General features: G+C 37.0%; 1 protein-coding gene across 3 annotated transcripts in view; it reads right to left on the reverse strand.

The window, feature by feature from the left end:
• LOC106874363 (uncharacterized) overlaps positions 1-16615 on the reverse strand; it is a 607119-nt gene that overhangs the window by 491395 nt on the left and 99109 nt on the right. The window contains exon 1 of one of the 3 annotated variants that reach the window (XM_014922074.2): positions 15421-15892. The exons of 1 other annotated variant lie outside the window; for it this stretch is intronic. The gene's annotated coding sequence lies outside the window, so the exon portion shown is untranslated. Of the gene's footprint in view, positions 1-1920; positions 3835-15420; positions 15893-16615 lie in introns of those variants that run through there. One more of the 3 variants, XM_052968736.1, reaches the window with a different exon arrangement.

Genomic DNA, 16615 nt, shown 5'->3' on the forward strand with positions numbered 1-16615 from the left:
CTAAGACAACTTACTAATTTCGTAGCAACAGATCTTGTGACATTATTTATAGACAAGCAACACATGAACAACAGTTTTCTTTGATACTCGAAATCCTAAAAATCAGTCGACTTTTTATTCTGGTGAATTATCAAACAAAACCAGGCCACAACTTATGCCAGCTTTTCTTCAGTGTTAATACTTCCACTTTTGCCCATTCTTTAGCAATGAATCAAAGAATATTTTCCTTGTCATATTCTTTAATAAATGTTGATACAGACTCGTCAGCACTCACCACATCTAACATACATTTCATGGAAAGTGAGCGATATTAATTCTGTAGCAGAAGTGATTTACACTGTCATTATGTGATTTCTTTATTACCTACAAAGGGGCTAAACATAGAGGGAACAATACCAAACAATATAAATATGTGGGTAAGTAAAAACGGGTGATAGAATGCAATGAATAAATGAAAGATGTAATGATGACGCTCGGTCCCACATCCGGGCGCCATAATTTCACTTTTGATTACTTTTAAAGAAAGTCTGCGATATTGATGTTAAATTTTGAATATAAATTTTCTGCACTTATCATGTGTGGTAATTTTTTTCTATTTTAATTTCGCAGTATTTCACTTTCTCGTACTTTTCTAGTTTCCTTTTATCTGTAATGTCTATGATAGTGCCTCGCAAATGCGAAGAGATTTTGTGCCAAGCATTTATCATTCTCATGCTTCCCAACGTCTTTATTTCAGTTACCAATTGTTTGTCCATTAGATCATAGAAGATTAATACTTTGGTTCCTTGTCATCGTTTTTAATTTTATTGGGAGGGGATTGGGAGTTTTGGGACACCTGTGACTGTGTTTTTTTCCAGGTTGGCCGGGGTAAGGGGAGATCTATGGTTGCAGGGGAAGGGAGTGACAAAGTTGGCTTGGGTGGGACTCATCGCTGCCAGTTTGTGTCTTCCTTTTTTTCAACTTTTTTCCATTCTTCTTGTTCCTCTGTGATAATTTCTGGTGGAAGCGGAGGTGCGGTTTCCTTTTTGTCAGAAGGTGGTGAAGGGCAGTCAACCCTAATGTGGTCCTTTTGGCCACATTGGTAACACCTGGAGATTCTGCCCTCTACTTTCACCCTCAACACTATATCTTCTACAGTTATAGTTTCTATAACTTTTTCAAGGACTTCTGGGGTGGCTGAATCAATAATAACTCAATCTCTTGCCCCGACCAGTTCCTATGGTCCGTGCATGTGGCTTGGAGGACCACCACTTCCTCCTCCAAGCCCAACAAGATTGCGTCCACCAGCCAGGCTGTATTTATTTCTGGTGGTACGTCCTTCACCCTGGAAATTCGCCTTCCCATGTAGATGGGTAGGAGCACTACATCTTTCGATTTTAGTGGGTTTACAGAGTGCAGCCTGGCGAATGCTGCATCTCTGAACCGCATCTCCACCGTGCCGTGCTTCTTGCCTCTGTTAATGTGTACTATATCGCTCCATATGAGCTTTAATGCCATTTCAATTTGGCTTTGAGACAAATTTTCTACTTTTTGGCTCTCTGCCGAAAGAATTCGAAATATAATCAATTTTTCCTTCTGACTCAACATTACATCCCGGGGAGGGAGCACGTTTACATTACTTCCATCTCTTTTGAACAAATCATTGAATCTTTCAACTTGTTTCAAGTCGATATTTTCTGGCTGCTTTTAGCAGCCTTTGCAAAGTCCATCTTATCCATATTATCAAGGGCTCTAAGGAGTTCCACTTCTGAGTAAGAATACTCAAACGAGCTCATGCTATCAGTATTGGACATATCTACGCAGCCCTCTACAAAAGTGGAACAGTGCAAGAATACCAGCAATCTGGATGTTCAAAAATACAATCAACAAAATAGAACACAATTTTAGCAATTTTTACAATTTTACACAATTTTCACTAACCTTTCGCAAAAAAGACGACCGACCATCCTCAGTCCGAAATACAAATTTTACAATAACGATGTACGTGATTCACACTGTCATTATGTGAGATCGTTTTAACTCGTCTAGGCTTAAATACTCGTAAAACGACCCAAGTACGCAACTGCTACTTAATTTATCGACTGCCCTGAAAGGATGAAAGGCAAATTCGACCTCGGCAGAATTTGAACTCAGAACGTCAAGTTTTAATATATCCACATTCACTCACCACTTCGTTATAAGCGGTGGTCCTGAGTTAAAAACATCTTCGTTATAATTCTTTAGTGAGCGCAGTATTTCTTGGTCTTGATCTTGGATGTACACAGCTGGATGGTAAATACTGTGCGCAAATATTTTTCTTACGCATTGTCCAAAATAAGAGATTTGTAGTCTGTTGGTAGGCATAAGAAGTGCAGTGCTCTGGCTTCTGGTACAAAGTTTTTTTTTTTTCAAATTATTCTAGCCTAATATCAGTTGCAAGCCATCTCTCTTTATTTGCTCAGTTACTAACACCTGTAGTGGCGTGAAATTATGGCCGCCATTAAGGAAGTACAATCGACGCATGCGCAAGGGACTTGCCTTCCCGGAAGCCCCTCGAGTGCGCATGCGTAGTAAAACCAGTGCTTAAAGTGCTTCGCGCGCTTTCTAAGCCTCTAGCGCGATGCTTACGATGTGACAACTACTTGTTCCTTTGGCATGCCTCAACGAAGCTCTTAATATCCAGATGCCGATTACAAGTTAACCAGCGGCGACCAGGCTGAATTATATAGGTTTTGTAAAGCTAAGCATCACCAAAATAAAACTTATTCTATTAACTATTCACGCCTGCCTCTGTTCCTAATATATATTTTTGTTGAAAGGTGATAGAGTGAGACTAAAGTCTCAATGTTACTATCAACCTTTTACACACCTTTTAAGGCCCTGGGGAATTTACATTTTCCTACTACTCCAGTTTATATTTGTAGATTTGAGTACTCTAAGCCGATGACCCTGTCCTTAGATTTTGTGACTCCTGCAGGCTCTTCTTCATATTTTGTTTATGTTTCCTAAGTGTGTCCCACCAATATAATGCAATTTCATTTGCATTATACACCTGCTCAGGATTGAGGTCTCTGTCAACTACGAGTTTCGTAAATTCTTCAACATATTTTGTAGCTGCTTCATGATCTGCAGACTGCTTTTCTCTGCACACTTTATACATGGAAAATTCATGATGCTTCTTGAATCTTTGAAGCTACTTTTCACTATAGACACACTCATGTTCTAATTTGAGTTCTTTATGAAACAACTTAACTCGTTCCATTATCACGTTACCTGACAAGTCTACTCCATCACTGACACTGTTAAACAATTCCATTATCACTTGCTCGTAATCAATACTCTTATGATCTTTCATAATTTTTCTAACAATCATTTCCATTTTTCGAATAAATGTTTGCATAAAACTTTAATATTCTGTCCTTTTGTTTCTAAGCAGTTGATGAACCAATGCCGACACAGATTACGTACTAAAACACCACGGTCCATATTTTTTCTCAACAGTTCTACTTTATCTGTGATTAATAGGGACTTGTTTACGTTAGAAATAACATAGCTAGGAGTAACTTCAAGTTAAACAAGCAGAGGAGTTCTCAAAATTTTAAGATCTCCACTAACAAATGCAATGGAAATAATACACGAGAACACACGGTGCATGCAACACTAACTGTGATCGCGCAGTGATCTAGACTAGCACTCCCGAGTATTTCATGTTCCCCTTCGAAATTCATCCAGGTTAAAGACAGTACCGGACCATCAGTTACCGGAAAATTGGTGTTGTACATGTATACACGTACACACACACAGAGACGAATCAAGCTAATATGACATCCGTAGCATTTATTTTACAAGTCTTTATTTAGTTGCATTTATTTCATGAGCTGCCAGAAAATGTAAATTCTTCAAATCATAATACTAACAGAATATTAAAGAGTATAATTTTGTGCATTCGATATGTACTAGAAATAATAGACGACTCCTCTAGGTTATATATATATAAGTAACATGAAAACATTATTATTGAAATATTAATTCAAACTTGACGGCGTAGTAAAATCATATTTTCGATATTTGGCAAATGCAAAGCTGTTAATAATACTGGTAATATTTATTTTCTTCAGAAGTTAATGTTCAGTATTCATTAGAGCAAAACTGTTCGATCTGCTGCTTCTTTCTTTCTTATTTATTTTTAAAAATGTGCTTTTAAGCTTTGAAAATAACTGTAATTTGAACTGTACGAGCCAAACTAAATCTGGAAAGCGATTTTCTACTTTCAGGAAACACGATACTATGTGGGTGTCAATTATGATTTGTGAAACAGAACCACACAATATATTTTCTGTTTCTTTTTTTTTGTTTTTACAATGTCTTACTCAGGGGAGAATGGGCAACGTCCATGATATTTTTCAGGGCCTCTCGAACTAATGAGAGGACAGGAGGAAGATAGGAAACTTGTCTCGGATGCTTGCCAGTGAGTGGACAACACCAAAGCACAGAAAGGCGAAGTGGTGATGTTAAAACGGTAAACAGATTAAATCTATTACCTAAAGACATCAAAAATTAATGTTCAACTTATATTTCAGAAGCGGATTTCCCAGGTCTTCCTGAAACAATAACATAAAGAATTCTTGACCCTTCTGATGTGTGGTGAAACATAAGTCACTTTCTGAAAAATCTGTCAAAGCTAAAAACAGGTAATTGATTATGGCCCGAAATGTTTCAGGTTTAAATATTCGAGTAGTTAGAACTTCCTCTGTAAAGAGAAACCTAGAAAAATTTTCCAATACAACTTTTACACCTCACCCCTTCTAGTCTCGAACATGTAACAAAAACCTTAATATTTGCTACATTCAAAATCTCACAACCACAAATGATCTCTCTTGGCGATCTCATAGCCACAACATTAACAAACACTGCACCCCCAACTACTTTATGATTAAGAAACACTTCATTTCCTTTCAGATTATCTGATTGGATCAAGTGAAACCCACTGTGAAATACTGCTTCCACATCTGGAACAATGATGCTGCTGTAGTACACACGAACACCCTAGACTATATCCAGAAAAAGGGTCGCTCGACACTACACTCCAGTCTCTGACTCACAGACAGTGGTGTAGCTAAAGAGCGTGTTGCCAGGGGAAACCCTTAAGCTTTCCGCTCCCCCCAACACACTAAGCCTCCACTAAATACTATAGTATTATATAGCAGACCCAAAAGTACCACTTCAATAAAAGCATCACTCGGAGCGAACCGCCTCCACTCATTGTAATGCTACTCTTCACAAACATACTAACTCTTCACTCTGCCTGTTTTATCGCGACTCCTCGTCAGAGTTGGCTCGTCTTGTGCTAACTTCACTTACGCTCGCCGTAAATATTAAGTTTTTTTTTTTGTTTTGCTCTCAAGAACATTAAAAGGGTAAAGATCTCCTTCGGTCATGAATGACCATGCGATTGCACCTAGAAAGCTCCCCTCCAAAGCACAACCCGGGCAAGGTTGTTTATGGAAGACCGGCAGTCTTCTACGCATACCAGCATGCCCCCTTCTCCATGCCACCGATGTTATCCAAGGGAAAGGCAAAGGCCAATAAACTTTGGCACCAGTGACATCGCAACTCATTTCTACAAGTGAGTGAACTGGAAGAACGTGAAACAAAGTGTTTTGCTCAATACACAACACGGGCCAGGAATCGAACTCACTACCGCATGATTGTGAGCTTGATGCTCTAACCACTGAGCCATGCACCTTCGCATCCCAATAACATTAATCTTTTAAGGCGTCGAGCTAGCAGAAACGTTAGCACGCCGGCCGGAATGCTTAGCTGTATTTCATCTGTCTTTGTGTTCTGAGTTCAAATTCCGCCGAGGTCGACTTTGCCTTTCATCCTTTCCAGGTAGATAAATTAAGTACCAGTTGCGTACTGAGTCGATCTAATCGATTGACTCCCTCCCCAAAAATTTCGGGCATTGTGCCTAGAGTAGAAAAGAATAACATTAATCTTTTGGAATTTCCTTGTGCATGTATTTCTAGTATTTGAAGACTCGAGATTGTTCAAGAACATTTACCACACTGACCTCAAATATCATGGAACTTTCTTCTAGACAGTGGTTATCAACTATTTTTTTTACCTATAGGCCCCTTTCATTACTATTTTATTCAATTCGATGTTTAAAAACTGGTTTTACAGATACTTCTTTCAAAATTCTTATTTTGTTTTTCACACATTCACTTGAACTGTGTATAAAACGTTAGAGAAAGAAATCCTACTGTTTCTTGTAATAAATACATTTAAATCAAAATTTTTCACGAACCTTTAAAATACTACTGTGGATTCCCAACTTACTATTTTGTTAACGTGGATCCCCAAAATTTATATGAACCTCGGTTGAAAACTACTACTCAAGACAAAGATCGGCAAACGGCAGATTGCAGACCGAATCTGGTCTGCTCATTTCATTGAATATATATTGGATACAACAATTCTTTGTTTCTTTATTTATCTTTGGTTTGTGAACAATAAAATTCAGCATTGAAATATAGAGCACAAGTTTAATTTTTGCAGTAGTCTCAAATAAATCAATGTTATATATATATATAGAGAGAGAGATTCCTTCACATAATAAAATAATGTACGTTTCCCCTGGAGCAATTTTTTAAAGCAGCAAATGTTTTCACTTTTCTAAATAAATGGAACAATAGAAACTGAGAGCGCTTCATAAACCGTCGCAATATAGTTCACGTGAATAATTTATTTTAAGACAAGAAGAAAGGACAGAAAAATATTTACTCGTTCGTTGAGGACAAAAAGGTAAACTGGCTGTACCACATTTATCCCGAAGCCACAATCTCTCTTATCTATCCAACCTAAGTAAAAATTCTTTGACTCTTCATCGAATGCCGTTAAATATCCATTTTAAAGTCATTAAAAGTGCAGCAATTCCTTTATTTCAACAGCTGACGTTTTGAAATATAATAAAATAAAGAAATTAAGCTGTTTCTATATAGCCTCATATGATCGCAGTTTCGAAGACATAAAAACATTTCCAATACGTCCAACTTCCCAAAAGAAGTCGATCGATCTCTACTCTAGAGCCCCTCCCATCCAAAAATCAATTATACTGGATCTAGATAAACCATATGCGATTTAACATCAGTAATTTTCGGGTTTTGTTTTACAGTCGGAAAATAATTTGTTTAAAAATAAAAAAAGGTGAGGGGGAATGCAGATAGAGTAAATCTGGAATCATCAAGGACTGGCCAACTCGTATTTAACACCTTAATTTCTAAACAAATATCTCCATCAGATAATGCAGCAAAAAGGACGATCCACATATGCAGAAAAAACCCCAAAAAAACTCAAATTACTTCGACTTCAAGTAAAGGAAAACAAGGAAAGAATCCTTTATTATATTTCCAATGAAATCAAAAGAGAATATGGTGGTGAACATGGAGCGTATTCTGCAATTCGATTCAGCTGTTTGATGTGTGCTTACAAATCGTTGTAGTTGTCACATATGTTACAAACATTAATATTGGAACATTGGCACAAAGCAGTGCATGTTGAAGAAGTTATATTGTTGAATATAAACTGGCCTTGACTGATACTTTATTTTATCAACTCGGGTGGAGTGAAAGGCAGAATTAATCATGCCAAGTTCAACTTTGCTTTGCATCCTTATAGAGTTCGATAAAATAAAGTACCAGTAAAGTACTGAGGTAAATTTTATCAACTCTATTTAACCTGCAAATTTGATTAGAAATAAGGCAATTCTTGACACCAATATCACATTTTTTTTTGTTCTTTTCATGTTCAAAAGCTTCACGAATATATTTAAGTGGTTCAGATGGTAGAATTTACCATAAAAGGAACCCAACGAAATGGATTTCAGTGTGCCAGTTCCAACAAATCAATGCTTGTCCTAACGTGCAGGAATACATCTCAAGTATAAAAGCGTTTTTTTCTTCTTTTTTTCCGGAAGCTAGCTTTTCGTATTTGATTTGAAATATTTTTGATGAAAATTAGTGTGTAGAAACATTTTTTTCCATCTCAGGAGGGTCATTATGTCAATAATAAACACACGTACTGGTTCTATTTCCTTTCTTTATTATTCATCAATTGGTTAATTATCTAAACCAATTAACTATTCGATTGTTTGACCAGTTAATAGATTGTTGATTCAGTTAGTCAATAAATCACTCATGTGGACTTTGACAAACATAGCTAATTTATTGATAAAATGAATGATTAATCAAACAATTGATTAATTAACTCGTCAAATAGCTAACCAATTGACAAAGAAAGCAGTGAAATAGAACCAGTGTGTATATTACTGGTACAACGACCCTTCCAATATATAAAAGGTATCTTTTCATAAATTTACTGTATTTACATTTAAATATACATCAGGATAATTTAAACGATATAGTTTCTGAGGTACAAAACGAGTAATTTGCCTGAGTGTGTAATAGTGAGTGAGTGCGGCATATATCAGTGTATACAAATACCTATATTACATATATACAGGCATGCATACATACATGTGTGTGTGTGTGTGTGTGTGTGTATGCATTATGTTTTAGACGCAATAAAGAACCCCTCCGAGACACAAGTCTGGGCAAAGCTGTTTATGGAGGACCAGTAGTCGCCCACGAATACCAACCTCCCCTCTCTACGCTACCGATGTTCTCTAAGGGAAAGGTAAAGGCCGAAACAGCTTGGCACCAGTGACATCGTGACTCATTTCTACAGCCGAGTGAATTGGAACAACGTGAAATAAAGTGTCTTGCTCAAGAACACAGCACAGCCCGGTCCGGCAATCGAACTCACTGCCTCATGATTGTGAGCTCGAAGCTCTACACTACTGAGCCATGCGCCTTCTACATGTAATATAAGTACATACCAGCGGAAAATATACGTTCAAAGTTCTGTCCGTGTGGATGTGTGGTTCTTAACCTGGATTATAGCGCCTCTCGAAGACGTTAGCTTCTTAGGGCCAAAAATCAAAGAGTCGCTATTGTTTTTTAGAAATATAATCAAAACAAGTATAATACTTGTATTTTAAACGCGTTAATAAATAGAAAAAGAAATGAAAAACATGTTATCGAGATCATAACATGAACAGGACATTATGTTATTCAGCGTGCAGAAAGACGAGTGATGATGCGTTAAGATCCAAAATAATTTCACAATATAAATCTTCACCTTCAATAAATTTCTATAAAAATTTAATATAGCTGGGGCAATAGTCACGCAAATGGCTAAAAAGGAGGAACATGCTGTATGGGATAGTATTTGAAAGTATGGATAATAAACCACTGCGAAAAATTAGCATCTGTTGTATGTAGATGATTTGTGTGTGTGTGTGTGTGTGTAAAATATTCGGTGAAAGAGGATGATAAGCTACAAAATGGTTTGATAATAAAGCACGAGTTAAACTCCAGGCGAGACAGCACAACATCTCGCTTTCAAGTCACGATTCACACAAGTTCAGCTCCAGTTATTCTGTTCAGATCTTTGGTGAAAGCATGAACATGGCAGCATTAGATTGTATCCCTCCTCTCAGCACGCGCACGCACTCACACACACACACACACCATATCCGCTTCCATTTCTTTTGAGCCATGTAAAAATAAAACCAATCGTTAGCTGTTGCTGTTCTCGTAAGGTTAGCTTTGATAATGTCTACCTGACGGAGGAAAACAGGTATGATCAAAGTGTTATCGTTCGCCACCATCCTGTCCCCTTTTCACAACAGTGCAGTTAGGACTTTATTATGAATCTAATTTGTTAAGGCAGCGAGCTGGCAGAATCGTTAGCGGCATTTCGTCGGTCTTTACGCTCTGATTTCAAACTCTGACGAGGTCGATGAGATAATTACCAGTTCAGTACTGACTCAATGTAATCGATAAACCTCTTCCCCAAAATTTCAGATCTTGTGCTTATAGTAGAAAGGATAATGTATCTAGTGTCACGATTATTTTTCTAGAACAGAGTATGATGAGGGATATGTATGTATGTTTTACTTAAGTTCTTGAGTGAATACAAGCCGGTCGCTAACAAATCGACAAGACTTTGGAGATAAGACAGTTCCCGGTGTTTGTTAATTTGTGGTTGTGTTGGATGAACTGTCGATGCATTCACCCAAGTGTTGCATCTAGTCGCATTAGAATCTCAGATAGAGAATTTTTAGAATGTCTTACAAATCTTCTTTTTTTTTTTTACATATAAATACATGTCTATATCTATGTATTTCTAACTACGAATACATGTTCGTGTATGTATATTCAAGGTTCTGTACATGTTTGACATGTGGTTCTTAACCTGGATGATGGCGCTTTTTCTTGGTGGCGTTAGCTCTCTAAGGTCAAATATCAATTGGGTCGCTATTTTCTTAGAAATAAAATTCTTTAAAGCACATTCAAAAAAAAAAAGAAAACCCGTTGCGAGATTTAGAACATGAGCAGGGCATTGTGTTAGATGATTGAGCAACTGTGTAGGAATTCAATCGTTGATTAAATGCTGGTTTTAAATTTTGGCACAGGGTCAGCGGTTTCGGCGGACGGGGTAAGTAGATTACAACGACCCCAGTACTGGTACTTATTTTATCGACCACAAAAGTCGACCTCGGCGGCATTTCAACTCAAAAAGACGGATGAAATGCCACTGAGCATTTCGCCCGGCGCGCTTAACGATTCTGCCAGCTCGCCTCCTCGTTAGTTAAATATTAGTGGCGTCACTATCAATTTTCAGTGCACTTTTTCCAGTCAACGTTTTTTTTTTTTTTTTACTTAGAAGTCGTACTTCTACAGGACGTCGACAAGTCACAGACGACATACTATAATAGTACGAATAATACAACAAAATGGAAATGTAATGTAAAAATTGCATAAATCCTTCTTAACATTTATTATGGTGTGTTCTTATATTCGAAAGATGAAAGCCACACCACAGAGCAAGTGTTTCATTTCCCGGTACATCAAATTCTGTAAATGTATGAGTTAGCCATAAATGTCACAGCATCTATTTTTCGTTCCTCATCACTAAAATATAACGTGTGTATTATTATAAAAGAGGGTTTATGAGTGACTGAGTGTGTGAATATTTATAAACTAGTGTGTATGTGAATATCTCAATGAATCTGTTAATATGTATGTTGTTTTAGTCATTGGACTGTGGCCATGCGAAGGCACCGCCTTAGTATTTTTTATGAAACTAAATTTATTAAGTAGTGTGTGTAAATATATGTATGTATTATGAAAGAATATGTGTACACGCACTTGAATGTGTCTTAGTTTATGGGAAAAATATAATATCGGCAAGATAATGTAGTTCTATAGAGTTTACCGTGCAAACATAATACCCCGGGTTTGATCCCATGACATGCTGGGCAAGTAATTTTACCATAGCTTTACCTTGACCCAAGCCTTGTGAAGGAAACTGGATAGACAAAAATTGTGGGGAACTCGTCGGATGAGACTGCAGACTATAACAATGCCCAATTGTAGGAAACTCGTCGGACGAGACCGGAGACCCAACCTTGTTACATAGTCTCACGCTAAGTATGCCCGACATTTACGTTAAGAGTATGCACGTGTCCAGAATATTCAGCCACTCACACTCAAAGGTAATAAGCAGATTGTTCACTCAACTGAATAACTGGAATACTTATCGCCGAAAATGACGAAGGTCCATACACTTAGTTTTTATTTTAAGGAACAGTGTTTTAATGAGGATATGTTTATGAAACTGGTCTATGTAATTTTTATAAAGTGTATACGTGTGTGACTTTGCCAATGTTAATGAAAGCGTATGTTTACAAAAATGTATGAATGGTAGTATATTTATGAAACTGTATACATGTGTTTATGAAACAGTGAATTTCAGTCAATTAGTGAGCTAAGTTGGTGATCAGGTTTCGATACTCAGTCAAAGACAGTTTCAGCTGTTTATATTGGGGAAAAAGCATACATGGAGCAACTTTTCTTTCTCTCAATTCGTAAACTGAAAAAGGAGTCTTTACACTAAAACATATACTTTTATGTGATTAAGAAATGCTGCGTTACGCATATATACAGAACCGTCTTAAAATTTTTCTGAACTCTTAGGCAAAGTAATATACTTGGAGACCCTACAAAATTTATAGGGAATAAACCTCAGTATACCTACTTTAAGCATGAGCCCCTACATCCGTAGCGACCCTCAACAACTCCCCAGTGTGACTATGCCTTAAGACGGCACTGTATATATGTGCAGTGGTGTGATTCCCTGTGTGTGTGTGTGTTAACATGAATGTTCGTGCACGCTCGTATACAAGTATAAAATTGAGATGCGGGCATAGGGTGTATAGACATTTCTATTAGAGCGTGAATATGTTATTGATGTTGTTTAAACATGTGTGAACCCTGATCGAGCAGATTTACGATCAGAGGTATTCCAGACAAAACCATCCCATGTTTTTCGGTCTAAGTAAGACATTAATTAATGCATTGTTTACTTATTTTAGACGATGGGATGGGTGTAATTCGGAGAAGATTTGGTTGCTATTTCTAACAGCTAGAGCGACCAGGCTCCTTAGTTGCTTCGGTCTCAGAGTGGATATGTTTTCTCTGTTAGTCTATTTAAGTGCATGTGTGTTTACTGTATTTATGAAACTCAGTGTGTGCGTGTACGGATGTGTGTTTATATATTGCCTGTCTACTTGCAGTAACACGTGTGGCAAAATCTAAATACCAACCCATACATATATGTCTAAGTATATGTGCAATTGTGTATGGGTTCTTGGTAACGTGCGAACGTGTGCTTGTATCTTGTCTATTAAACAAAACATGCATCTTTGTCTCCAGAAATCAATATATTCATTCGTTCAAAACATTCAGCGTATTGTATTATGAAAGTATGTTTAAACTGTTAATGTGTGTCAGTACGTGTGCATTTTAGTCCCTAAAACGGTGTACCATAATCATGTAGACAAAACATTGGAACAAGTTGTATATATATTTATATATATATATATACTAAAAAAGATGTGAAAGCCTCCACAATATTGAATATGAAGAGAAATATATGAATCCTAATCGGGAAATATAGAAGCGAAAAACGATCGAGTGCAAATAGTAGTCAATGGACCACCTGCTCATGAGTCATGAGTTCGAAGCACGCTTCATACTACTTTGCATCAGTTTATTTAAGCTGTCAGTAGTAATTCGCGATAAACTAGAACCCTTATACCGGAGATACGGAGCGATTTATCGCTTATCCGATTCACGCTACGAAATTAGGACAGACTAATATCTTAGAAGACGTCAATCTCTTTATTTATATGTTTGTTTTAGACGCCCGAGTAAGGATGATAAAAAAATTTCAAAAAAAGAAGGCTGAAAAGCAAGTCGATTTGAAATCGAAATTTAGATGGAATCAAGTTAGTCTCGGGAACATTTTATTTAAATAGAATAAAGAACAAAACAGAATAATCAAATCACAGATTCATACATTGTGATTATTAAAGCGATGGATGTACTTTCTCTATAATTTTTGGTTATGTGTGTGTGTTTATATTACACACACGCACACATATATATATAATGTAAATACATACATAATCAAGACCATGTGTCTCTGTGAATACCTCCCAATTCTTTCAATTAGACCAGGTAAAATGTGTCAGTGTGTGTACATTGGTATCTGCTAGCGGATCATCGGTTAGTGTGGGTGCGTGTGTGAGTATGCCCACCCGTAAGTTATCTATGCATGTTTGTGTGTATGCTATAATGTTTATATATATAAACATTATAGCTCGGTGTTGCACTTTCATTCCTGTATATTCATACCCTCGTGTTAATGTGTGAATGTATGTATATGTTCCTGCATTCACACAGTACAATATGAATGACTGCAGAAAAGGTTTAGCATGTCTACATGCGCGCTGTGTAAGTGGGGATGTGCAATTGGGTATATGCACGCTGATATTTTGCTTGTACACGTATGTACATGTGTGTGTGTGTGTGTACATCTATCTATCTATCTATCTATCTATCTATCTATCTATCTATCTGTATATTTACATCACACACATACAGGGAGAGAGACATACGGGTGTGCATATTTATAGATTTATAATTTAGAAGTATAACAACGTGTCTGCGTATGCATATATATCCCAGGACCACATCAAGCGTGTCGTTTTATAAGACGTTAACGCATGATTTAAGGGAGATTGAACTACTATTACTAGCAGGATGAGCGACCAGGTAGAAGAGCTTTCATTGGCTCGGGTGCATGTGTGTGTAATCGCGTTTAAAGTATCTTCACGATTTACTGTGTTCATGAATATGTGTTAGTAGGGTATGTGATATACTAATACGGGTATATATATATATATAATGTTGCTGTTTATATGTATGTATTCGTGTGCATACATACTCATGTGTATCTGCATGCAATATTTATTTACTAATGTAAATATTTTTCTTATCTGAATGTGTGTGTGTGTAAGCCTAATACACTTTCCCTCTCGCAATCTCTGAATATGTGTGTGTGTGTGTGCGTGTATATATATAAGTATTTCACGAACTACTTAGTAAATATGTGTTTGCATGAGTGTGTGTGTATTGGTGTATTTAAATGTATTAATGTTTATTCGAAAGTTAGGATGTGGGTGTATATTGCGTGTATGCACAATTTAGCATTTTGAAATGAAATGTATGTGTGTATGTTGGTACCTGATAGCGTAGGTTGCGTATATATGTTGCGATTTAGCATGTGTGTGAGCGTATGTGTGCGCATCCGTTATGACAATGTTAGCACTTCGTTGAACATACTCATACGCAAGGTGGCGAATCGTTGTGGTCTCCTGTCGACAGCTGATGAAGAGAATACCCCTTAGCACACAAATTCAGCAAAATCTAAACACGTGTGTGAGTGTGTGTATACGTATATGTGTGCATGTATATATGTATGTGTGCGCGCATATATATCTTTGGATAGATAGATATAGATGCTTTAGTATGCATATATATATATATATATACAAAGGTAAAGAAGACACACACGGTGGTTAGGGTTACGCCGAAAACGTGTAGTGTGCGTATTCTTTACCTCCGCCAAACAGTTTAATATGCACACATATATGCATATATATATATATATATATATATATATATATATATATATATATATATATGAATGCATATATATGTGCATATTAAACTGAGCGTGTGTGTGCATATATATATGTGTGTGTGTGGTGTTTCTAAGAGCTGTTTATGTGTATATGTCTGTGTGAGAGCATGTGAAGGTCTTTCCCTTTCTTCGTTTCCTCATACCCCATCATCGTTCACCCATTCAAACACTCAACCACCCTTATCTCACCTGTCACACCTCATCATCCGATCCTCATCCCCAGTATTATTTTTACCAGTGTTTTACGTAGAACTTAAAACTTACCTAAATAAGCAACGGCTTTGGGCATTACGATCCATACCGAATTCCATAATCTCACTTTGAACTTTCCATTACATTTACATTGTCCTCCTCAGCTAAACTCCTCGTAACAAAAGTTCACACCAGAAAGAATATTAATAATACTAATAATAACAATTTCTTGAGAAGAAGAAAATATAAGACTTTAAAATACTATGGTGGATATATCTGTTGTAGTAAATAAAAGTAAATCCGTTGAATGTCTTTCTTGCTTGCTAGCTCGTATCACCCGACGAGCCGGTAGCAGCATGTTGTAACAACTGTAAGAGAGCCATCGTTCTCTTCATCATCATCATCATCTTGTTGTTGTTGTTGTTGATGGTGGTGGTGGTGGGAGTGGCGATGAAAGTGGCAGCGGTGGTGGATTTTTGTTGTTGTTTAGTAGTGATGGGGATGGCGGTGATGAAGAGGAGAGCGGAAGGTAATAAGTTTACTCTCGCCGTCGCCGCTACGCTATTGACTACTACTACTACTACTACTACTACTACTATTCCTACTACTACTACTACTAAACACAGCTGACATAATCTGCTCGGCGCTATCAACATCCACGCACGCACGTAAATTATACAATGTTTTGATTGTAAAATAGAACGGAGTCGGATGGTTCGCGCAGTTGGTTTGGTAGTTTTGCGGTTTGATTAGGTTTGATATTGTCAGAAAGAGGAAGTCTCATGTGTGTGTGTGTGTTTGTATATTCGTGTATGTGCGTTTGCTGTTGATAGATTACCTATCGATCATCATATATGCCTATTTGTAAATGTAATTGCTTGTTTGCTGGTGTTGACGTGCGTGTGTGTGCGTTAAAGCTTATATCAATACACACACGCACGCATACATATATCAATACATATTTCATTGAATTCCTTGATTCAATCTATTAGACACATTGTGTTTAATATGTGTATGTACATGGAGATATATATATTTGTGTGTGTGTGTGTGTGTATATATATATATATATATATATATATATAAGACCCACACAAATATATAAATATAAGACGGGCTTCTTTTCAGTTTCTGTTTACTTATTTATCTTTCCGTTTATCTATTCAAAATTTTTGTCGGTCCAGGGTATAGTATCGCCCAAAGTACAACGCAGTGGGACTGAACCCGGAACCATTTGGTTGGGAAGCAAGCTTCTTACCACACATGA

Source organism: Octopus bimaculoides, chromosome 1 (assembly GCF_001194135.2).
Source record: "Octopus bimaculoides isolate UCB-OBI-ISO-001 chromosome 1, ASM119413v2, whole genome shotgun sequence".
NCBI classification, from domain to species: Eukaryota; Metazoa; Mollusca; class Cephalopoda; order Octopoda; family Octopodidae; genus Octopus; species Octopus bimaculoides.